The sequence below is a fragment of the Achroia grisella genome, unplaced genomic scaffold, assembly GCF_030625045.1.
Source record: "Achroia grisella isolate CSIRO2021 unplaced genomic scaffold, CSIRO_AGI_Agris_v1 utg5633, whole genome shotgun sequence".
In the NCBI taxonomy this organism is placed as follows: Eukaryota; Metazoa; Arthropoda; class Insecta; order Lepidoptera; family Pyralidae; genus Achroia; species Achroia grisella.
Window position 1 is genome coordinate 82175 of NW_026712943.1, and position 26699 is coordinate 108873.

The window sequence follows — 26699 nt, forward strand, 5'->3', positions numbered from 1 at the left end:
AGTTTAAAATTTTATTTTAAAGCGGTTGTCGCAAAAAGATAGAGCAATGTAAAGGTATATTGTGAGATAGCGAAGATTTTTTCTTAAATCGAAGAAAAGTTTGCATTAAAGGTGCATCGTATTAAATTAAATATATTTAGTCATATAACCATAATAATTTGATACTTATTATCAACAACATTATAAATTGCTAAAACTGAGTTTACAAGATCTCATGACACAATTTGAGATCATCAACGCATGTAATACGAACGAAATGATCACAAACGATTGATTACACTCCAAACATCATTGTCATCGAGAATAACCTGGAACTTGTAATTAAAACCAATTGGAGCGAACGAATCTTCGGCAGCCATTTTTAAGTGTTATTTTTTTACGCAATTGGAATACATACAAAAATTCAAAATTCAAAAGTCATTTATTAATGTAGGACATTTTAGCCGCTTATGAACGTTATTTTTTTTTCTCAGTCCATTTTAGTATACAGATTCAATTGAGAAGAACTGGCAAGAAAGTCAATTGACTATCTTTTTATTTTTAAATCAGTTTATTTACAATATATATACCTATGTATAACATAATCAGGTTAACGACCCAACAGATCGACAGTGGCAAGCATTGGTTATATAAGTAAATTAATTTTATGTTACACTTATATTATTACATTTTATGTATCCTGTCCACGTGAAATTTACAGCCTTTGTGTTATTCTGACATACAAGATATTATTGTTAAGTTAAAATCCATTCCTTAGTTTTATTACTTAATTGCATATCGCTAGCGATATGCAATGGCGGGGCTCCAATAGAGTATGATAAGACGAGACTGACGTCAGGTCAGTCAGCACATCATTATGGATTCACCCGGAATTAACTACGATGGTTTCCAGGAACCGCGTGGTCCTGGCCCTAACTTGGTCCCCACTGCTATCCCCACTACTAACTATCTCCGTCCCTCTCAGATAAAAGGAAACCCCCTTTATGTGAAAGGGAAAAGGATTTAGATGATTGTTCGCGAATACATTGGACGGTCTTTAATACAAACTTAATCAAAAAAATGTACCTACCTTGATGTGGATGTGCTCGGTGAATCATCATCACCAGATAGCGTGGAGACCGGTGATGACGGAGTTGGTGCTTCCACATTGTCGGGCGAGTCAGGGGGCGAAGCAGAAGCGCGGAGGTACTCTCGTGTACTGCGAATCACCCCCTGTGTTCGTATCGGGGGGTCAGGCATTGCTGCTAATTCTAGAAAATAAAAATAATGTTTTTAATTAAATTGAAGTACTTAGTATCTTATTAATATTATAAAAGGGAAGTTTGTTAAATGGATGGATGGATGTTTGCTACTCTTTCACGCCAAAACTACAGAACGGATTTTGATGAAACTATACAGTAATATGGTTTATACATGAGAATAACACAGAGGTTATAAATTTGATGCGGGTGAATCCGAGGACACAGCAAGTAGATGACACTGAAAAGAAGTATTTTTGAAGAAGGTTGTTTTACACCTACACCACCAAGGTATCCCTATGTACTAAAAAACTTGATCATCTTATCGCTCACAAAATAAAATACAAGATTATCAGGAGGATTGTTAATAATTGTTAACTTCATTGCTGGCAATTTACCATGTCAGGTCGACCTCGACGTGTTTCTCTCACGTAATATATAATAGTGATAGATTCCTGGTGAATTTGTCAAGATGGCCTAAATCAACAGACCTCGTGTTCATCTTCTCATACTCCACTGACAAAGCAGCGTAAACCGTAGGCGGGTACACCATTCCATTAAAAAAAAGTACTGGATTATCGGGGGAAAAGGGTTGATAGTTATGGAGACTAACGAACTTTTAGCTAGCAATGGACTATGTCAGGTTGACCTTCACGCGGCTCCCCATTAAAATCATCGAGATAAATTACAAGCGAATTTGTCAGGATGGGCTCACAGACCTGGCCTTATGCTTATAATAATATTCTTTATTTTACACCCTAGTACTTTTAAAATTTACAATTAATGACCGGAAACAAATATTGCAAGCAAAAAAACAAACAAAATAATGGTACCTTACGCATGCGCCGAGATATAACCTTAATCTAAAAAATATGGCGACAATTTTCAATATAACGTGCGAATTCACATTTTCTAGATCTGGTGCCTGAATATTTGCCTATCAATGTATATTATTATGAATAATTTATCAAATAGAATTCACAATTGTCTAGACCGAGACATACGCAGCTAAAGCTTAAAATACTAAATTCAAAACAAAACACCGGTTGCAAGATATGAAAAAGGTGTTTACAATAGACTAATTAAATATGTATTTAATGAGAGGAGGCATTTTTAGTAGTGGATCCCATACTAGCCATGAACCTACCTATAGGAAAACATCTTGGTCAATTTCTGAGGAATTATGAGATGTCCTGTCCTGAATTTATACTCCTCCTATGGTTTACCGCCGGCGTATGTTTAGTGGAGACGTTAAAAATGGTATCACCCATAAAAATACATATAATTAGGTACCTATATAATTATTAAGTCTTTTTCAATATCGTTGAATTTAGATAACTAGCCCTTTCAGTTAAAGAAATGATCTAAATCAGTTTAGAATTCAAAAAACATCGCGTAATATTGTTGCCGGTAATAATATGACAGATAAATACAGATGTTCAGAAGCTACACTTTAGTGAAGTCGGTTGTAAATGATGCCGGCGAGCTCCGGGAACCATAGCAACGATTGCAGTGCTGTCCTCCCCATTTTAGGATACGTCCGGAGGTCATTCACCCCCAGTGCACTCGGTTTATGCATTCCAAATTTTTTAACCACTCACCAGAAGCTAGACATATTTTTATATACCACTTATAAATTCACAATAACATAGTTGACAATACTTCTGGGATGTTACCATAAAAAGTAAATCATTTTTCATACCTCACAGCGTCTCAGGAATTTGGTCATAATTTATTCCATGGCTCTAAATTGACAAACAAAACTCGTTTCATTTATAATAAATAACTACTTATAGTCATATTAGGCACATTGTTCACATTATAATAGTTACGGTAATGGCACTAGTGTATTTTTAAAAATATTTTCATTCGAAGCAGAGCGACTTGATATTTACCAAAAACAAAACATACAATACAGACAGGTATACAAAATAATATGTATATAAACAACCGCAGCTGGCTCCCTCTATTGCATACACGCTGTATTACCTAGTCCGATTATTCCGTCGGTTTGTTATCAAATTCAAAATATTTTTCTTGTTTAAATATTTGATGATTAGATTTATTATATCGTTAGGTATAATTATATAGGTTAAACACTACTATATAAAAACATAATAGACATGTAATAATAAAATATTCTTGGTTTTAAAGCATGCTCGAATTTTAAAACAAGTATAGCCTAATTGTTTACTGAAGATAACGCTAGATGGCGCTTAACATTTGTTTACCGTAAATACACCAGATGGCACTAGAAGTAAAAAGCAAGTTTTAAATTATGTTACTAACAAACTTTGTTCTAGAATCATTCCGCTGTTCTCCTATTATTTATTTTACTGTATTTATATATTTTATATATACAATAATAGTATATAAGGGATGAAAGAATGAAGTGAAGTCACTTAGCTCATCGTTGTGTATTCACAAGGTATCTATATTATCTGTTGTCTAGGGGGGCTGTCTAGAGGTCAACATGAGTATATTAGATGACTACATTTAGTGGCCTCAATTCTAGCACAATGGGCTACTAAATTCCCCCTTTATAAAACATGGGGAACTATTTGAATTAAATTTGTTTATAAATGTCCTTTGTATTTTATACAATAAAATTGTAACATTATTTTTGCTCTGCTTCTGCTCCCATATTTGACAATTTGTAAGAATTGCCATTGTGGTATGTCTAATGAAGTATATTTTTTTTAATGCATAAATAGGAGGAGGAAATGTATTGTTAGTAATGTGGACTCATGACCCCATTACGAGCAGGTCAACCTGACATGGTGTCAGGTTGACCTGCACGCGGTTCCCCCTGGAAACCACCGTGATAAATTCCTGGTGAATTAATTGAACCCACGATGGGCTAACTGACCTGACCTGACTCATCTTATCGTGCTCCACTGGTGCCCCGCCAGCGTAAACCGTCAGCGCAGGCGGGTGCACCATTCCATTATCATATATAAAAAAAATGCATAAGTAGGTAATCATAGAATAGGATACCCTCCGGCGCTAATAGTATGTACTCGTTTCTAGCAGAGTCTTAGTGAAGAATTAAGTCAGTTAGCTACATCATAACAAATCCACCTGAAATAGATTATGGTTTCCAGATGAAGATCGGCCTGATACTGTGCATTCTTAGCAATGGGTTTAATACTTATTACTAACAATCACCTTCCCTCCAAAGTGAACTTTGCGATTTTGAAAGGTTACGTAATAAGTCTTCGTGACTTAAAAACTATATTATATGTATCTTAAAAGCCGAAAGTATATCGTTACCTCATACCCTTATGACTAATATAGCCATGCCAAGCTCCCTGTTTTCTCAGAACATGTCCTAGTTTTTATACTGTCCTGGTACCTTCATAGAACAGTTTTAAAGCAGCGTCCTAGGTTTTTAAATTATAAAATTCGGTTTTAAATTTTAAAACACAAGCAAATATAAACTTTTATCCAAATATTTTTATTAAAAAATGTGATTATTGTAAATACTTGCATTTCATATCACCTATTCTTCCTACATATTAATTTAAACATTACAACTCTATTACTGCAGCTTGTTTTTAAACTTTATTGTCCTAGTTTTTCAAATTTATATCCTGGTTTTTTACAATATGGATTTTTTTTAAAGGAAGCTAATGGAATTGTGCACCCGCCTGCGCTAACGGCTTACGCTGGCGGGGCACCAGTGGAGGATGATAGGATGAACATGAGATCAGATCAGTTAGTCCAACGTGACAAATTCACCGGGAATGTATCACGATGGTTTCCAGGTGGAACCGCGTGGAGGTCGATCTGACATGATACATTGCTTGCAATGGGTTCATTAGTCCACATTACTGACAAGCCCCTTCCCCTCTACAATTAGGATTAGCAACCTTAGATTTATATCAACTTGTGTCATCAAAAATCTTATCAATCAACATTACGGTGAAATCATTAATTTACACAAGGTTTTTAGTGTTAGATTTGATGTACCTACAATCTTTAAGGTCTAAAAAAATAGAGTAGATATAAACATAAACTGCTAGGCTCTTAATTTAATGCAATTTATGATATATGTACAAGATTAATGGTATTAAATGAATGAAATATATGATATTGAACTATATACCAAATAATCAAAATATTATTACAGAATGAAACAAGCGTCTCTTAGCAATTTCGCCAACCTCGGATGATTGATGTGTCGCCTTATTTAGAATTGCACTCAGAACCCGTGTCGTTATCCACAGACCGAAATCCGATATTTCGGTTTCTAATTAAAGATCTATTTTATAATAAAACCTAGTTTCTTTTACTTATTTTATAATCGTTCGTACTTTTATTCATTACAAATTTTATAAAATGAAGGGAGTTATTTGGTCTTAATTTTTTTACTGAGACTTACGTCTAATATATAAACAATTACACCACATTATTATAATAATAATTAACACACAGTATAATGTGTAAGTCTCCTACTTACACATATTAATTAATTATTTTCCTGAATGACTCTCCGGTGAAGGAGACAGCGGTAAGAAAACCAAAAATGAATCCAATTGTTCGATTTCATATAGAAATCTGGAGAGAGTGTAGGAGAGTGTCAGTAATATGCTATTCCAGGCGGCTCGCCCTGGAAACCATCATGATAAATTCCTAGTGCATTTGTCATGATGACCCAACTGACCTGGCCTCACGTTCAAGCCATCATCATCCACTGGTGCCCCGCTAGGGTAAACTGTTATCGCAGACGAGAGCGGAATTCCATTACATCCTTAAAAAAAATAGGAACCCTCCGAAATGTGGACATGTCAAGGATATCGTGTATAAAATAACTTTAATTATTTACTAATAGGCTACACAGTGTGTAGCCCCAATCAGAGGACCATTCAGAGGATTGGTGCAAAGGATCTATGAAGCCATTGCTAGCAATGTGCCTTTTCAGGTTGATCTGAAAGCAATATTCTTTATGATTTATAAAAAAAAGTAAAACACTAGTAGTGGATACTTATTATTCTAACTATATTTTTAGTATTATTTAATTCACATAGGATTTTATATTTTTTTTTTTGCAACAACTCACAATACATAATGACTTATATTATAACATTTTATATAACTAAGAAACTAAAATTAAAATCCTTAAAAATATAATATAATAACTAAAATGTATTAGTATTATTATATACTTAGTACTATGTTTATTAAAGTTTAAACACTGGAAAATTGGATACAAAATGTGGTTATGATTTTATCATTTCTAATATCATGTATAATTAATCAGAAACCGTTGCTATATCTCACTAACTTCCTTCCTAAAGCGGTGAAGGTCCAAACATTGCAGATTTTAATCTATTGTACATTACAGAATACATAATGTTATGTACACGCCAATTAGGGTTGCTAACCATACTTTATAATTTTACATAAAGTATGCAAAAATACATTATTTTCAATTTTTACTGTGATGCATAAAACAAAATATTCATACTGGGGTACTTACCGATTTATAATTACTGAACGAAATGTTAGATGTCAATTGTGAGTTGTGACATTTGTCACAGCTCTAGTATTAAACGCACACAAAATATGTTTTTTAAAGAAGTAAAAAAAAATTTAATTTTTTTTTGTCTTATCCAAACCAGTTTATACGTATTTTGTCAAAAAAAGCTGACAACCCTAACGCCAATTCGAGTTTGGTACGCAAATTAAGTAATAATAATAACTCATACAATTCACACAGCGCAATCCAGTCCCAAGCTAATCAGAGCTTGTGTTATGGGTACTAATACTAAACAACTGACGTACTTACTCGTAAATATTTTTTTTGTAAATACATAGAACACCCAGACCAATACATACAATCATACTCATGAATCAATGTTTGTATCGCGCGAGAAATTGAACTCATGACCATCGGACGTAAAGCAATGCGCTAATCCACTAGACGTGTGATTGTCAATTAGTTTTTGCTGCGTACCACTTCAAAAAAGACCTCAAACCCTCTTATTGTAGCAATCACATTAATATTACGACAAAAACCGATCTGGCGGGAAGCGAGAACGAGTGACGGGTGACGGGAGCAGTCGAATGACGAGATGTGGCAAACGCGGGGTAGCGCACGGTTCGTTAAATCAGTTTAATCAGTTAGCTACATCATAACAAATCCACCTGAAATAGACTATGGTCTCCAGATGAAGATCGGCCTGATACTGTCCATTGTTAGCAATGGGTTTAATACTTTTTACTAACAATCACCTTCCCTCCAAAGAGGACCTTGCGATTTTGAAACAATCACATTAATATTACGACAAAAACCGATCTGGCGGGAAGCGAGAATGGGTGACGGGTGACGGGGGCAGCCGAATGACGACATGTGGCAAGCGCGGGATAGCGCACGGTCGGTCAGTGTTCGGTGCTCCGTGCGTACTTTGATGATCGTTTTTTTTTTGTGGATGATAATGGAATGGTGCACCCGCCTGCGCTAACGGTTTACGCTGGCAGGGCACCAGTGGAGGATGATAAGATGAGCATGAGATCAGGTCAGTTAGCTCATCGTGACAAATTCACCAGGAATTTATCACGATGGTTTCCAGGGGGAACCGCGTGGAGGTCGACCTGACATGATACATTGCTAGCAATGGGGTTATCAATCCACATTACTAACAATCCCCTTCCCCCCTTTGATGATCGTTATAAAATAATATTTTGGAAATTGTTCTTGTTTTTACTGATAGCCGCACGTACCTTTGATGCAACTTCACTTACCCCTGGGGGTACGCGTACCGCTAATTGGGAAACACGACGCTAGACCACCACTACTAGAGGCCACTAGAGACCACTAGAGGCCGTGAAACTAACTTGTGCTTTGACCACGAATTATGTCTTATGTGGTGATGGAATAATTATTTCATTATCTAATTAGATACCGGTTGTTTTTTATGGGTCATAAGAGTATGGTCCACCTGTTTGCATTAACGGTGTAGGCTGGTGGGGAAACAGTGGAGGATGAAAGGATGAAGACGGGTCAGTTAGGCCATCATAGCTAAATCAACAGAAATTAACCATGGTTAACCATGATACCTCGATATGACGACCTCGGTGGTCTAGCGGTCTAGCACACCGCTTTACCGATTCACCGATTCACCGATGGTCGCGGGTTCGATTCCTCGCACGGCACAAACATTTATTATTCGTATTTGTTTGTATCGGTCTGTGCGGTTTCTATGTATATTATGTATGTATTTACGAAATAAAAAATTATCTATGTACTTGTATCGGTGATCTAGTAAGTACACAAGCTTTAGTTAGCTTCTGAGATTATTATTATAACACGAATCACGATGGTTTCCAGAAAACGTTGTCAGTAATGTGGACTAATAACCTCATTGCCAGCAATGTACCATGTCGGGTTGACCTCCACGCGGTACCCCTTGAAAACTATCGTGATAAATTCTTGGTGAATATGTCACGATGGGCTAACTGACCTGACCTCATACTCATCTTATCATCCTCCACTGGTGCCCCGCCAGCGTAAATCGTTAGACAGCACACCCTCCATTATCATCTATAAAAAAAATACAACACACTGGTAGAAATGGTAGAAATTACCAATAATCCTTACCATCTTAAACATTAGGCGATAAACACGACATGTATGCCAAAAAAAAAAAATAATAAATATCTATGCGAACCTTTGAAGAGTAAGTTAGTGATAATAATAGGTCTTCAATAATATCCTTCGTTTTTTTTAAAGTATACTGTTTTAAACTTGACGCGGTCATTATTTATACGTATAATTAGTAAAAATCACGGGATCTCACCAAGTTTTATATTTATTTGCTGAGTTCCCGATATTTCGGTAGTGTTTCAACCACCATGATCACGGGTAAACTGAAGAGCAACGGGTAGATGGAAAATGAAATCTTTTTATGGGCATATGCGTCTACCTTCACACGTCTTCGTTTGTTGCTACTACTGGAACTCGCTCGATATTCATCTCTGCAAACTGTACTCACAGTATCTTTTTTAAAGTAGTAACAGGGCTACTATAATACTCATATGTTACACAGAAAAGGGCTATGCACAGCAAAGGTTTAAAGTAAAATTTCTACCAGACACCAGAATGACCCATTCTCGTATTTATTGTGACATAGAAATTTTCTACAATGGCTAAATTACTTTATTAAATCTACGGTAAATACAGAAATATCAAACGTAAAATATTTTCCCGAGAATATTTTTTAATGACATTAAGAATAATAATCTGGAAACAATTTGGAATCTGTTGATTTTTTAGTAGAAGCATCTTTCTTACTGTCCTTCTAACACCCAATCGATAACATACAGACTCGTTATTATTATATGTCGTATATAAGCTCATTATGGTAATTCATTAATTACTAATTAATTAATTTGTTGAGACATAATTAGCAGATACACGTGTCCGGACTGAGGACTCGTTATTTTAATGTTGTCAAAAAAACTTTTACAATGTTTAATTGTAATATTTGAATGAACAAAAACGTGAGATATTTTATTAAAAATAATATTTAAATCATAATCTATACATCTATACATATAAATAAAATTGGAGTGTCTGTTTGTACTATTGAAATAATCATTTTTTACATGCATATGAATATAAATACGGTATATATACACCAAAAAAACATTTTTTACAAATTTGGTCTGTCTGGTCAGTCGGTCTGTCCGGCTAATCTCTGAAATGACTGGACTGATTTTGACGGGACTTTTTTTAGCAGATAGCTGATGTAATAAGAAATAATTTAGGCATCTTTTATTTTAGAAAAATAAAATAATATTATACGCGGACGAAGTCGCGGTAACAGCTAGTAATACATTTATCTTTACATCTGTTATCTTATCAGGGTAAATAAATATTTCAAATTGTAATATTCAACAATAAATGAACAAAAACGTGAGACATTTTACTAAAAAAAATATTTGATTTATAGTAGGTAATATATCTTTACGCATGTTATCTTTGGTAGGGTAATAAAAATACTTCTAAAACTCCAAGACAATTCACACAGAGCTATATGAAACTAAGCTAATTGTAAGCCATACTTGTGTTATGAGTACCTACTAGAAAACTGAAAGTTAACCTTCAGTTTTCTAGTACTTATATATATAAGTGTGTAAATTAGACATGTACATTTCAATTTGTAAATTACACCAGTACATATAACCTTTGATATTCATAAACCTTTATAAACAATCACACTCATGAATACATGTCTATTGCGAGGCATCGAATCCATGACAATCGGAAGTAAAGCGTGCCATACCGCTAGACCACCGAGGTCGTCTGTTTTAATTTATTATTGTTATTTCCGTCATATTAGAAGCAATCAAATATACCACACATTTTGTTTCTGCCAGCTAAATTTGAACTCACGACCTTTGTGGTATAAGCCGAGTTAGTAAACTCTCTTTTCTAAATTGTAAACTAAATAACTAATCTATATTGTAAACTAAACGCATACAAAATAATTGTTACTAGAGCGGGAACGCAACTACTATTTTAATAAAAAGTAAATACTAGTAAAAATGTGTATTTTTCCCAAAAGGGCTCACAGCGAGAAGGTAACAAAACAAATAGTTAGTCAAAAGTGACATAAAAAATAGATATCAAAAATATGAAGTTTATAAAAGGAATGGTAGACAAGCTGCTAGCAACAATAATAATAATAATATTCTTAAGACAATTCACATAGCGCCATCTAGTTCCAAGTTAAGCTACCTTAAGCTTGTGTTATGGGTACTAGATAACTGATAAGTACATAGATATTTATATTTCGTAAGTACATACCTAATATATATAGAAAACAGCCAGACTGACACAAAGAATCATACTCGTGAATACAAATGTTTACGCCGTGCGAGGAATCGAACCCGCGTCAATCGGAAGTAAGGCGGTATGCTAAAAGACCATAATGGGTTCAAGATTTTGTTTGGGCTCCCTCGGTTCTGTAGCGCATTAGATATTTTTGCAGCATCGCGGATAGATGGCATTGAAGCAATAATGTGGAATACAACTGTATCACTGATGTATAGAATTCGAGGGAGTGTAAACAGCCTCTTAAACATCCTATCCCAACTCCAGACACTGGACATCACTGCACTGCTGGGGTCCCAGTGCTTCTGGACGTGGACATGGATGTTTATGTCCACGTCCAGAAGCACTGGGATAATTATGTAAATGAAACATCCTTGCCTTGCATTATTTGGGATCGGTGCAGTACGTCATTCCCTTCCACTGGTCTCTATCGGCCTATTATTCATATCATCATTCACATACCTTTTATTCATATCATCATTCACACAATCCACCCATCTTTTTATGGGGCGTCCTCTCTTTGCATTTATCCAAGAATTTACTAAAATAGTTTATGGTTACTATAATATTTTAATATTATATGGATAGATATTAGAATTAAATTAATAAAACAAAAGTGTACGTGCTCGTACTAATTGTATCCAGGAATTGGAGGTGGTAAAGTGTGACGGGTGGCCTTCAGAACTCGGCAGCGGTTCCAGAGTTTGAGTTCTGGCGCAATACTTGACATTGATGTCAACATTTAAGGAAATATTTAATATTGACCTTCAAAGAAAAAAGCAAGCAAGGTGAATACAGTTTTGGAGTCCGTGTGGAATCAAATGCCGGATGTTTGTTTCTTCTTTTTATGTTATTGGAATGGTAAACAAGCTCATGGCTGACCTGCTGAAAGGTAGTAGCCGACGCCGTTAGTATGAGTACCACTTTGTTTAGTTATGAAACGCACGCGGTACTCCTCGTCAAGTCTTATATTCCTTATAATTCCAAACCTTATCCTGTTTTTAAACGGAACAAACTCCCGTTTAAATAAATATACATATTTAATAAATAATAATAACCCAAAACTATGCCATCTAAGCTAAGTTAGGTAAAGCTTGTGTTATGTGTACTGGACAACTGATACAAATAATACTTAAATAATTGGGTATGTGGGTAGTTAGTAATGTAGACTAATAACCCGATTGCTAGCAATGTATAAACTGAGGTTGACCTCGTCAAATTCGTGACGAATTTACCAAGATGAGATAACTGACCGGATCTCATGCTCATCTTATCTTCATCCACTGGTGCTAGCGTAGGCGGGTGCACCATTACATTATTACAACAAAAACACTTATTGACTTTTTTTAGTTAACATAATAATAATAATAATCTCAGGACAACTCACACAGCGCCATCTAGACCCAAGTTAAGCTAGCTAGAGCTTGTGTTATGGGTACTAGATAACTGATACAAATACATAGATAATTTTCTTTCGTAAATACATTCATATTATACATAGAAAACACCCAGACCGATACAAACAATCATACTCATGAATACAAATGTTTGTGCCGTGCGAGAAATCGAACCCGCGACCATAGGACGTAAAGCGGTGTGCTGGACCGCTAGACCACCGAGATCGTCATATATAATATTTGTATATAGAAAACACCCAGACCTATAAAACTCATGAAAACTCTGCGTGTATTGTGTCCATTAATCCATACATCCATACTAACAAATTCCCTCGTATATAATATAGAAAGAAAGAAAGAAAGAAAGAAAGAAAGAAAAACATTTATTGTCAACCATTATTACATATACACATTTGACAATTGTACACTTTACACACATATATATATATACATACACATACACATATGCACACACACACTCATATACATATATAATATGAGTAAGATACAAATAAATATACCTATATCTCCACGTTAATGTATTTAGGAAATATTATAATGTACCTAAATGAATGTGGGAAAGCCAATCGTCAACTGCAATAATGATTCCAACCACATCATTAATAATGAACTAATAATGATTTCATTTCCACGTTTTTAATTGATTTTCTGCTAAAGCAAGCACTATATACACCTAATAAGCAATAGTAATAAGACTCTTGTATATTGTACATGTAATTTGTAATAAAAACCGATGTAACGTAAAATTTTATGATTATGATGTGTTAATTTGTTTATGATCAATTCGATATTAAAAGAGTTCTCAGAAAGTGTCAAGTGCAGTATTTGAAATACATTAACTATAATACTGACGACCTTGGTGGTCTAGTGCTGTAGCATACCGCCTTGTTGCCGATTGACGTGGGTTCCATTCCTCGCAATTTAAAAATCACAATACTTACATACAACCTTTCATGTCCCCTTTCAACTCTTACAACCGTTACATTTATTTATAAATAAGCAAAAGCCCAAAAAATAAGGTATAAGGTTCTAGCTTGAAAAATAACGATGCTTCCATATAATCTTTCATTTCTCCTTTTTACCTCTTAGAACACATTCTTCGCATTAAACATTAAACAGTAGTAGCCTATGTACCTTCTCTGGCTCTAAATTTGGTACTAAATTTCATTACATCGGTTTAGTAGTTTTGGCGTGAAAGCGACTAGACAAACAGACAGGGTTACTTTTGGATTTACAATATTAGTAAGGATTATACATACATACATACAGACATAGGAAAAGTTCATGAGTTTGAATGTTTGGTGTACTCTGAATTATATTTTTTATTTATTACACTTTTATACACCAATATAAAACAAAATTAAAACATCGTAATCATAATAATATTACAAACGCAAAAGTTTATAAGTATGGATGTTTGTTACTCTTTCATGCAAAATCTACTGAACAGATTTTGATGAAACTTAAAAGTAATATAGCTTATGCATCAGAATAACACATAGGCTATATTTTATATTCAAATTTTACCCGGTTGAAACCACGAGACAGCTAGTTATAAATAAAAATAATAACAAAAAGCCGCTAAGGCAATCTCTTCCAGACAACCTTTAGAAAGAGAGCACTTATAAAAAATTTACTACTATATTTTTTATAAATACGTAAATAGTGACGCATGAGTAGAGGAAATAAATTCGGAATGTAACATGAATCTTAATACAGTAAAAATTAACTTACATTTATAAATGTTTATATTAAGTTTATTTGAGTAAGGACAATTTCTAGTCTATTATTATTATATTAATTGTGGATAAATAATAGCCGCAAGCACGCTAGCGAGAAATTAAAATGATATTTCCACGATATCGCCATATAATTGAAATAAAGCAATAAAATAATCAATTTGCCTGCCATTAACCTTGCCCCTGAAATATGCGGAAGTTACGACCGTACGTACACTCTGGTAGACAATTGTAGAATTCTTGAGCCCTATTTGGGTCTAAACCCTAGATATTGCTATGTAGTCATATAGGTTACGGTAATAAGCGATTATAAAGGTATTTCAAAGCAAGTTTCATACGCCTTTGTTTAATAGATAGCTATAATAAACGTACGGACTGATGGTTATTATTTGTGTGTTTTTGTATGACATAGAATTTAGATGCTATATAGATTGTTGAATCTGATAATAGATCTTCATAATATTTATAATTTTATTTCTACAACTTATTCAATAGTTTAGTATTTTAACATATACTTCACGTACTGATGGAAACAGGTTCAATCCCGCTCAAATTAATATTTTCTTGAGTCTTTGTTGTACACACAGATTGTAGACACACGTTTCGACTTGTAAATGTAAACTTACAAGATTATTTAAAAGAGCAACACACAAGTTTGTTGCTCGTTCTTCTTGTCGTGATGAGACAGCTTTCCGAACGAGCGGTAGATAAAAAAAATTGTTATGACTATTCAAAAGTGCTTAAAATAAGTTTATTTGAATAAATGACTTTCTATTCTATTCTATTCTATTCTATAAGAAAAAAAAAAACAATAATATTGCGAATGTTAAGGGTGTTTTATCTCTAGGAAGAGATTTAAAACTAAATAATATTTTAGGATAATGTGTATATAGGATATTGTTGTAAATATATTATAAGTCAAAACTATAAGAACATACACATTTACCAAAGTAGAGACTATAGAAAATCGCTTAGATAGGTAACTCTGCTTCTATTTGAAATGCCAAGCAGCTTACTTGGAAAGAAAGTTCTTGAAAGGTAATTTACAAGGTTTTTACCTTCGCTTACCTTACCTTACCCTTACCTTTAGCCATGACACCTTACTTCAATAGCGTGAGAGGTCAAATGACAACATGGCACCCTATTTTTCGTACTATTCTAAAGTTATTAGCTGCAGCTGGCCTTTACAGTTTCCTCGAACGATAGGAGGCGTTTGCAGTTGGCACTTTAAAACCACAGAAGGACTTATGGAGCGGCTGAAGATCAACTCCTATGTAACGGATACAACTTTCGTAAGGTTATCGCTAACTGTTCAAACCTCGGCTCTGGGCGTTGTAATTTTCATCATCGTTTGGACTGGACGGGGGATCGATTTATGTAGCGGATGTATATGGGAGACGGTTTTTTTTTATAATGGATAACAATGGAATGGTGCATCTGTTTCTACCGCTAACGATTTTTATGCTGACGGGGCACCAGTGGTGGATGTTTAATTGAATATGAGGTCAGGTCAGTAAACACATCGTGCGCACGCGGCACAGGAATTTCTCATGATTGTTTCTAAGGGGAACTTCGTCGAGGTCAAACTGACATGGTACAATGTCCATTATAGGTGATAGTTACCACTTGCGAAGTGGTAAGTGAGGCGGTACCATTCTAATTATATAAAATTCATATTGTAATTCATGACGTGGCCAAGACTTTGGTAATGAACTTATGAGCTAACAGTGGGCGGTCTATGGTGAAATAGATTACATCGACCGCCATCGACTGCCACGGTCATGGTCAGATGACCACGGCCTTTGGAACATGGTCGAGACATTGAGGATGCCCATAGCGATACCCTTAATATATAATTGCTATATTTATTTAAAAAACGGGTGGTTAAGCACACCCATTAACTTTCTATGGTCGCGGATTCGATTCCTCGCACGCTGCAAACATTTGTATCGATAAATATATTTGTATTGGTCTGGGTGTTTTCTATATATATATTTTATGTAAGTATTTACAAATATACTTCTATTAGCCGTCTAGTACCCATAACACAAGATCTGCATAGTTTGGAACTAGCTGGCGCTGTATGAATTGTGCAGGAATAAATTATTTCTTCATCCAAATTCATATATATCATTCATACATATCCATAATTAGTCTCATACAAACGCCCGGTTTGTAGACTCCTGACACCTCTACCGGACAAATTATATCATGCAAAATTTATCCATTTATTGAAATTAAATATAATGAGATACGGTAAATACTCTCTTGTTATGCCGCCCAAAGACATATGATATGTATATAGAACAAAGGAATGTGAGTTATATTGTATTATAATGGAAAAGTTCAATAATGTAGTAATATATTTTAGGGAGTTGTTTGGGCTATTGTCAGGTGCATGGACCTGTAGCACTGCGACCTACATGGATCTATTGTGCTCGCCCTTTTTCAAAGTTCGCTACCTAGACCCGTCTGGGGCAAGAATTAAAGGATATTCTTAGGAGCTTTAGATAGGTTAGATTTAATTTAATTTAGATTTAATATATTTCGATTCGATACCATACTTAATACCAAGATTCGATACTGCAGAATTAATATCGTTGGAATAAAAAATAAACGGGCATGTCTAATTAAAGGAATCGAGTATCATGAACGTGGTTGGCTATTTTCGGTTGCCTATCTAAATCGGTCCCAGTCCCGCTGTTGATCATAAAAAAACTAATACAAGAAACTGATAATTCACCACGACGCAACGGATGACTCACTTTGTTCTAATTTTATTTTGATTCCAGTTCCGTATTTAGAGATTCGATATCCGTATGGACGTCAGTGTAATTGTATATCCGGATATTTGCTCCAATAACCGAGGCAGTGTAAATAAAATAATGTTCAATTTCAGATCTGTTTGTTCCTAAAAAATAAGACCGACATACATAGTCATTCGAAACATATTTCATTTCATTTTTGGTTGTTATATAATAAATCAGAGACAATATTATTATTATCTTTGATCGCCTTACCAGTGTTAAGATGCTCTGACTTCCACGATACAGGTATAGTCTAGTGTAGAGACATAGATGAAATTTTACTTAAGTTTAGTTTTCCGAATTAAAACATATTTTATTCCATTTACTCTAGAGTCACGGCGGAATTGGTTTGGTATAATATATGAACTCATCCGACATCTAGTCAATAAACAAAAGCGTATTGCAGTTTCAATAACACAAGTGGATGTTGTAAAGGTGAAACCTAAACCATACTTAGTTACTAAGTTGCATGTACAAAGATATTTATCTACATAATTTTATAATAACAATCAAAGGAAAACACGAGACTGTACAAGCATACAACTAAAATTTAATAGAACCCTGATATTTTTAATAACATTAAAGACCTTGTATTGCTTTGATCATTCTAGTTTTTAATTAGCTATAAAATTAATTGTATATGATAAGGTACCATAAAAGCTTAAGTATTGTTTTTATATATACAGGTATGTTTGTTATAAAATGATTATTTCCGTTAAGTTGTAATAAAAATTAAATAATTTATGACTTAGTTCTTGCAATATATATCTAATTGTTCTCATACTATAAAATTGTGGATAAATTAATACATTAATACATTGGAAAAATAAACTCAGAACCGTATGGTACCGTACATATCTGTTTAAAATCAACTAGTTTCTTATATCTCCTGTCATTTATCAACAGGAATCCTGCTTCACGGATTACCAATCCCCTAGCGGTATCCTCAGATTGAAGTCAACCATTGCCGGTCGGCAGGCAGTGGTTAATCTTCAGTCGCTCGCTCAGGACTTACATCATTCAGTTAGGTTAGAGTGCCACAGTTGTTTACAGTTCAGCACACAATATTTTAATATAAATTCGAGGGTTATCGTTAGGTAACGATAGGTTTTAACGAACAATAAATATTGTTAATACAGTTAATCGTCTTAACATAACTTAAAAATACATTGTTTACCTTAGTATAAGATATTTTTAATCCTATAAAGTACTTGTTAAGTAATATTTTGACATAATTCGTGTGAAACTCGAAAGTTTATAATAATAATATAGCTGTAATACTAAAAACATCTAGAATTGTCCGCAAATTTTTGTCTTCCGTCTACAAAAACTTCATCACCATCATTTCTTTTATAGACGTCAGCTTGATTGTTGACTTTACCCGCAAAAACAGAATCTATCACCCTATCAGAGGGAGATATATAATATATATATATATGTATATGTAAAAAATAATAATAATGTTTATTTCGTATTATTATTAACACTGTTAGTTACAATTACTTAAATCTAATGTTAGTAAAACATCAATCCTATTATTAATATTATAAACGCGAAATTTTATAAGTCTGGAAGGATGTTTGTTCCTTTTTCACGCAAAAACTATTCAACGGATTTTGATGAAAGTTAACAGTACTATAGCTAATACATCACAATAACATATTCTGCACAGGCGACAAATTTCACGCGGGTAAAACCGTCGGCACAGCTAGTATTACATAAGAAGATGGACCAGACAAAAATTTTTTGTGAGATATACAAGTTCTACAAGTACAACCATGACCGATAAAGGTATAGTTAACACCAGCCAGCAATTTGTTGCCAGTTTGTTAAATTGTACAATTTAGTAGTGCATAAGACCTCAGCAACAATACTAATCACGTAATGGATCTGCAGTAATGTAGTCATCGAAGTAATTATACTTGATTGTCGACGATCAGCAGTTTGTTTACACGGGACAATTAACCCAATTAATTTCGCAATATCTAACGAGACAAAAGGATAGACATAACTTAGAAACATTACAGACAGTAGCGGATTAGCCTAGTAGCGAGAGTTGCAAATGGTACGGGCCTCGCGCACTATGGTTCCACTAAATGTGCCATTAAAATATGTTTTAATTCGGAAAACTAAACTTAAGTAAAATTTCATCTATGTCTCTACACTAGACTATACCTGTATCGGGGAAGTGGATCTTAACACTGGTAAGGCGATCAAAGATAATAGTAATATTGTCTCTGATTGTTCATGTGCGGTAGTAAATAATATAGAAATAATTAAAATAATTAAAATAAAACAAATAAAAAACCCTAACGAACACATGTACAAGATAATTAAAACAAAATAGGCCAAAAGGATCTCGCCACACAGGAAGCAGCAGATATTAATATTAAAAAAATGAAATAAATAATAAATGTATATTAACAAGGAGGGTTTCATAAATTGATAAAAAATTATATATACTAGTAGAAAATAACTGTATATGGCGAGTGATGGAGGCTGTGAGAATATTTTATAAGTCGAAATTTATTGTACCTAAACAAAACAATACATTTACACTCTACAGTAAAAATAAGTAATAATATAGTATAGTAATGTGTTATTTATGTTACATAGGTCTCAGTATTACATAATGATACTGGTCCTTATTAGATCGTTATAATAGCGTGTATGAAGGACATTCAATTAACATTTTTTTTAATCGTTAAGTATTTTTTGTAGTACCTATTTTTTTTTAATTTGCTCATATATTATGATCTCCTTCTAATACAGCGGTCGAAATCTTTATATAGTATACCATACAAAGATTTCGATCGCTGTATTGTAGTCGCTTTCTGTCCGTCGTTTAGATCTTTTAAACTACTTAACGGATTTTAATACAATTTTTACAATAGATTGAGTGATTCGAGAGGAAGTTTTATATGTATAATAAATATACATGTACACCCGTGCGTAGCCGGGGCGAGTAGTACATTGTATGCATGAATTTGGAATTTACGTTTATGTTGATAATGGAGACAATATTTGGAGGGTCTGTTGTTAATATGTCTTTACCTGTAGCCATCCGCCCTGCCATCTGTCATTCAATATTAAAATATACATCAGATTATTTTGTTTTAATTCGCTGACAATATATTACAAGTGCTATAAACTTATTTCTTCCATTTAAATCTATTTAAATATTTTACATTTGTAAATATTGTTTTTTTAACCAATTCCATGTGCATGTTAAAATAATTTGCAATTACAGACTACGCCTTGGCCTAAGTCATCACTGATTACAGTAAGTAACTATTATATAAGAGGCGTTACTATAATTTTGCTAGCAATTTACCTCATCAGGTTGCCCTCCATGCAAGCTGCACTCTGGGAACCGTCGTGGATAAGGTTGAATAATTCACCATGAGCTGATAAATTATCAGATTTTATTTAGAATACTTCATTGCACTACGAATAAAAGGACATACCTACAAGAAAAAACAAGATTCAAAATAAAAGCAAGTACAAAACGCGGTCTCATCGCTAATGCAATGAATTATTGTTTTTATAAGTCTGGGTTAGAAAAGATTGTCTTACTAAAGATATTTTATCTTTAGTAAGACAATCTTTTCTACATTTATTATATAGAAAGACATTATTAAAATAATATTAAATATTTGAATCAGGTGCCCAGTACCTATAAGACAAACTCTGCTTATTTTTTGACTGCTTAGATTAGAGTAGATTAGCGAATTTTCCGGGGTTCTGAATATTAATATTGTGTAATGCCATTTTTGAGTATTAAGATGTCATAAGTATAATTAGTAATACATTAGTAGTAGTACATTAGAGGAAGTATGAAAGTGGCACCGGTGTCAGAGAGGTTGAAGAGTAATCGTCTATCATGGTATGGACATGTAATGCGTAGGAATGAGGATAATATTTTAAGTAAGGTGTTACATATGAATGTGGATGGTTATAAGCGCAGAGGAAGGCTGAAAAGAGATGGATGGACTGTGTGAAAGATGATGTAAGAAAGGAAGTAAATAACGCGATTACTGCGAACAGGGATGAATGGAAGAGAAAAACATATTACACCGACCCCAAATAAATGGGATAAGGAAGAAGCAGATTATGCAGTATAATTAGTAAATCTCGGGATCTTACCACGTTTTTTTATTAAGTTCCCGATATTTCGGCAGTATTTCAACCACCATGATCACGGGTAAACTGCAGCAGCAACTATCTGAGCAGCGGGTAGATGGAAAATAAATCTTTTATAGGCAGACATATTCGTCTACCTTCACACATCTTCGTTCGTTGCTACTATTGTAAGATCCCGTGATTTACTAATTATACTTATAAAACAGTATATTAAGATGTCATGTCTCTGTAGTTAATCTGTGATATCTACCATATCTCAATCTTCAAACAGAAACACAGTTAAAAATAACGAGTTGGTTGTCGTCTGAAGTATGTAGAGACTAAACACACTTTGTGCAAAAGCTAACCATGCAAAAGTGTATTATAATAATACACTATTTTCTGTATATCATGATATTATATTACTTACTATTTTAAGGTCGCATCTCTTGATAAATGCTGTATAAATAAAGGTATGATAGAAGCAAAACTGATAATTCCAGGTTTTATTATATGATTATTACAGCTAGGGTCTACCCAATAATTCGGTTACGCAGCTCTTTCAGATAACTACTAGTATTATTTGTTCCGTAAATTATGGAGTGAATTGCACACTATTTACGAGTCCATAAATGTCTGTACTTACTCGACTTACGATAAATTATTGCATTACTATAACTCCGGATATGAAACTTCTGTATGTAGGAGGTAACGTATATGCACATACTTACTGCATGCTTTGACATATTCGCCGCAATGTATCAACTTATTTCCGTATTGACAATTAAAGTGGCATAAAGTATCGATAAGAGATAAGAAGTTCAACATTTTTTTAATTTAATACCTTTTGGCAACGGTATAAGTAATTAAGAAATATAGGCCTCGATTGCAATTGCAACATAGGTGATCGATCCCATATCCTATTCCAACGGTGATCAAAATTACAATGCAAACTGAGACTATCAAACCAACGTTATATCCGTTAGGCAGGATAGGCCTTCAGTCGTTTTTGAAGTCCTTCCGCGGATTTGGAGAAACATCTGCAATCGTTTTTACACCTGGTAGAGCTATAAGGCCAGCTACGTCCAATGGTATTAAAATAAATAAAAAAAGAAGATATCATATGTACGCGTACATTTTACTGAATCAGAGTAGAAACCGAAACCGCCTTGTAGCAAACATAAGATTTTGTATGCCTCGAATTGGCTCAACTGGCAGGTAATAGTAACTATATTGTGATTACTATCCTTGCTTACTAATATAATTTACTAAGTTCTTTCGTTTATTACGTGAGTAGTGTGACAGGACAGGTAAACAACAGTGCAATGTGGTTTTGTATGTCGTGTACCCACGAGTACTTGACCCAGGGGCGCACCGAATGACTAGAGGAGACCTTAGCCTGAATGTGCATCAGTGCTCAGTACGTGCATGACTCGATTTTAAAATAAAAAACCTCGCCACAATACACACGTCGCAACACCGCACAAACTGTAGGTACACATCGAGAACAAGTGAATTAGCTAAATAAACCAATATTACATTTGTCTCTGTTTGATTCGTAGAACAAAACGATTTTGTTGAGTCGGATGCAAAACATTATTGAACAAAAAACGAACTCTGAAATATTAAGTACTATATAAAAACAAATTTTATTTTACAGTTAGTGCAATGAAAATTATTGTAATATAATTGTTTATTCATTTATCGGAAGGTTTACTCAGTGTTATACGGTAATAATGGTGCATTTGAAATGTTAATAGACTTGTATTTTTTAAGTATTTATATATTTTTTAACTCAATTTCAACTCGTAAGAAATTCATGTGGAGAATTACCTGGTAACAGTAAACTGCTAACATTGCGTCTCTAAGCTCCAGTCAGTACCCTGTCCACGCATTATTTAAATATCAGGGTACCTCGGACGGTGCGACAAATCCAAGATGCACTTGAACATTTTTTATTTTAACAGATTAAAATAAAAATGTTGATTATTTATGTGAAGTTTGATCTGGTCTAGTACACTAATACCCTTGTAAGGATAAACAAAGTACTTAGTAAGTAAGTAGTATATAAGATTATAATAATTAATCCTTTCACGCTAACAGTACTAACAATCCCCTGTCCCTTTATAAGTTCAATATTAGGGTACCTCGGACGGTGTGACGAATGCAATTGCAGTTGTGTATTGTTATCTCAATTTGTTTACCTACGTATTACCTGGTAGTAGTACACTGTTAGCAATATGCCACTAATCCCTAATCAGTATAAACAATACCCTGTCGGAGATGCAGGGCAGGCAATGTGCATTTGTATATTTTTTAACTCAATTTCAACTCGTGGGCAATCCACGTGGAGATTGACTTAGTAACAGTACACTGCTAACGATGCGTCACTAAGTTCTAATCAGTAATCAATCCTCTGTCCCAATATTCGTTCAATATTGGGGTACCTCGCACGGTTCGACGAAAGCATAATGCACTTGAACATTTTTATTTTAATCTGTTTTACGTGAAGACTGACATTGTCTCATAACTGTATTAACAATCCCCTGTCTGAGATGAAGGAGAGCAATGTGCATTTGTAATTTTTTTATCTCAATCTGTTTGCCAGCGTAGTGGTTGGCTGATGTCTTCTGCGTGACGGTGAGTCGGTATAATGCACTTTATCGCCTTGATCCGTTTGCTCCGTTTCGAGACAACGCGAACAAGGCTACAATTTTCAGTTCATGCAACTATCTGAATGACTGATAGCCGTGCAATTAGGTGTTTTTTCAATTACAATTTTTATATTGTCACCGCGATAAGATTGACAATAAATAAACAGCATTAATTCAATAATGATAATTAGAATGTAATTGTAGAAAGCAAATGCAATTGATTCTTATCGGCTTAATAATAGTTCAATGGAAAAGATTAATAACTGGTATAAGTCTGCCCTTGTGTAGTGTAGTTTTTCTACATGAAATAATAAAAAATATTTTACATAATAGATGTACCTATATGTATCTTTTTATGTTCTTGGTATTTAGATATCAGATTTTAAATTGATTAATATATTATAAAATGTTCAAGCTTAGTCAATGAAAGATGATATGATGGGAATGAAGTTAGGTTATTTAATCCATCAGGATGATTTCGCCAATTTTTTAAGAATGGTTTCTTAAGGGTCAGCTATGTTTGTCAGCGATAGCTGCGGTGGTCTAGCGATGTAGAACACCACTTGCGATAGTCGCTGGTTCTATTTCATATCACATTACAAACTTTTGTATTCGTGTGTACGATTGTTTATTTATTTACAAAAAAATGTAATGGAAAAAATATAGTACCCAAAACACAAGCTCTGATTAGCTTGGGACTAGATGGAAGTATGAATTGTCCAGGAATTTTATATTATTATAATGTTCTGGTCTTACAAATTCCTGTACATGAAAATGATAGAATAAGAATAAAGGAACTTCAAATTAGTAGCCGGAATTATACTAAGGGACTACTATTAGGGAAGGGACTACTATTAGGATACCCTTGTACTAGAGAGATTATTTATATAATATGCATAATACGCCAACGATTACATTTTATATTAAATAATTGTTATGAAGTAACTGCGCTGATACCATTAGTTTTTTTAATTATGTTTGCTTCTGCGGTACCTTACTCTAATAATAAAAACAATATATAAGTCACAGACCAATAGATAAATCAAGACTAACCATTACCAATAAATACTAGTAACATAAGAAATCATATTTAATTTATTTATTACAAGCTGCCCTCCCTCGTGAAATTTATAGCCTATGTATAAGCTATATTACTGTAAAGTTTCATCAAAATCCGTTCAGTAGTTTTTACGTGAAAGAGTAACAAACATCCATCCATACTCACAAACGCATTTATAATTTTAATAATAAGACTAATAAGATTAGGTAACTTACTTGTTAATTACACAAAGAACTTAAAGTGGACGCACTGAAAAAAAAGCCTCAGTAATAATTGATATTTGTAATTGTTAAATTTAAAACTTTAATCAGTTTTTTATATTATATTAAAAATAAACCTAATTCTTAATGTGATGAAATATTTAACAATAATTTGACAAAACGAACATGTTTTATTTCAATTTTAACCGCTCATGACGATGTAGTTATATACTTAGCGTGGTTTACGGCTTCACTTTTATGGTACTTATACATTTGTGTGAAAAACTAACTTAATTCTTAGTGTATATAGATTTTATTTTCACAACAAACGTGTTTTTTTATTTTAAGCGCTCACCGCATGGCGATGCCTTTAGTAGATTTAAGTGTGTAAGTGTGAGTTACAGCTTCACTTTTATAGTGCTTATATATCCCATCTTAACTTTTTTCTTGGTCTAAGAAATACTTAATCTTATAATCCGCATGACGTAAGTTATGTACTTACCTTAGTGTACTTAATTAAGTACGGAATTTTCGGAAATGCTAATGTAGTCATCGATTTTTCAAGATCTAATTCGGTATTTTGAAAACAATATTAATTTGAGTTATGAGTTATTTTTAGTAAATACAAGTACTTTACTCAATAATAGTATTAGGCGTCTAAGATTTTTTGTTAATCTCATAGACAGGAATGGCATATAAGCTGGCGTCTTACGTCGTGGTAAGTGGTACCAGACGCCTGTATAGATTATACATATAAATAAAATTGGACTGTCTGTTTGTAATATTGAAATAACCGTTTTTTACTACATGCATATGAATATAAATACAGTATATACACCAAAATAACATTTTTACAATTTTTGACTGTCTGTCTGTCAGTCTGTTTGTTCCGGCTAATCTCTGAAATGGCTGGACCGATTTTGACGGGACTCTTTTGGCAGGTAGCTTATGTAATAAGGAGTAATTTAGGCTACTTTTATTTTAAAAAAATTTATTCCACGCGGACGAAAAGACGGCTAGTAAATAATAATAACCCTGGACAATTCACACAGCAGCATCTAGTCCCAAGTTAAGCTGTGTTATAAGTATTAGGCAACTGATAGATACCTGTTTTTGTAAATACATACATAATGTACATAGAAAACAACCAGACCGATACTTCTAGGTGAGTTTGTCACTATGGGTTAACTGACCTGACCTCATGCTCATCTTATCATCCTCCACTGGTGACCCTCCTGCGTAAACCGTTAACGCAGGCGGGTACACCATTCCATTATCATCCATAAAAAAAAACCAGACCGATACAAACAATCATACTCATGAATACAAATGTTTTCATGGACTGCGATAATCACTCACCATCATGAGAGCCGCATGCTCGTTTGTCCCCTGTGCTATAAAAAAAGAAACAGGAATCGAAGAAAGGGAAGTAAACTGATGTGGATGTGGAGTGTACTCATGAATGCTGTTCATCACAGCATTAAGGTATCATGTAACATCTGTGATGCCACTCATGCGCTGCCATTCATTGACTCGGCTCCGCAGGCGGTTCTTTCCTTCAGTCGAACAAAGTACGTTGCTAGATGAACTATAAATACCTACCTAGATGACTTCAAACCG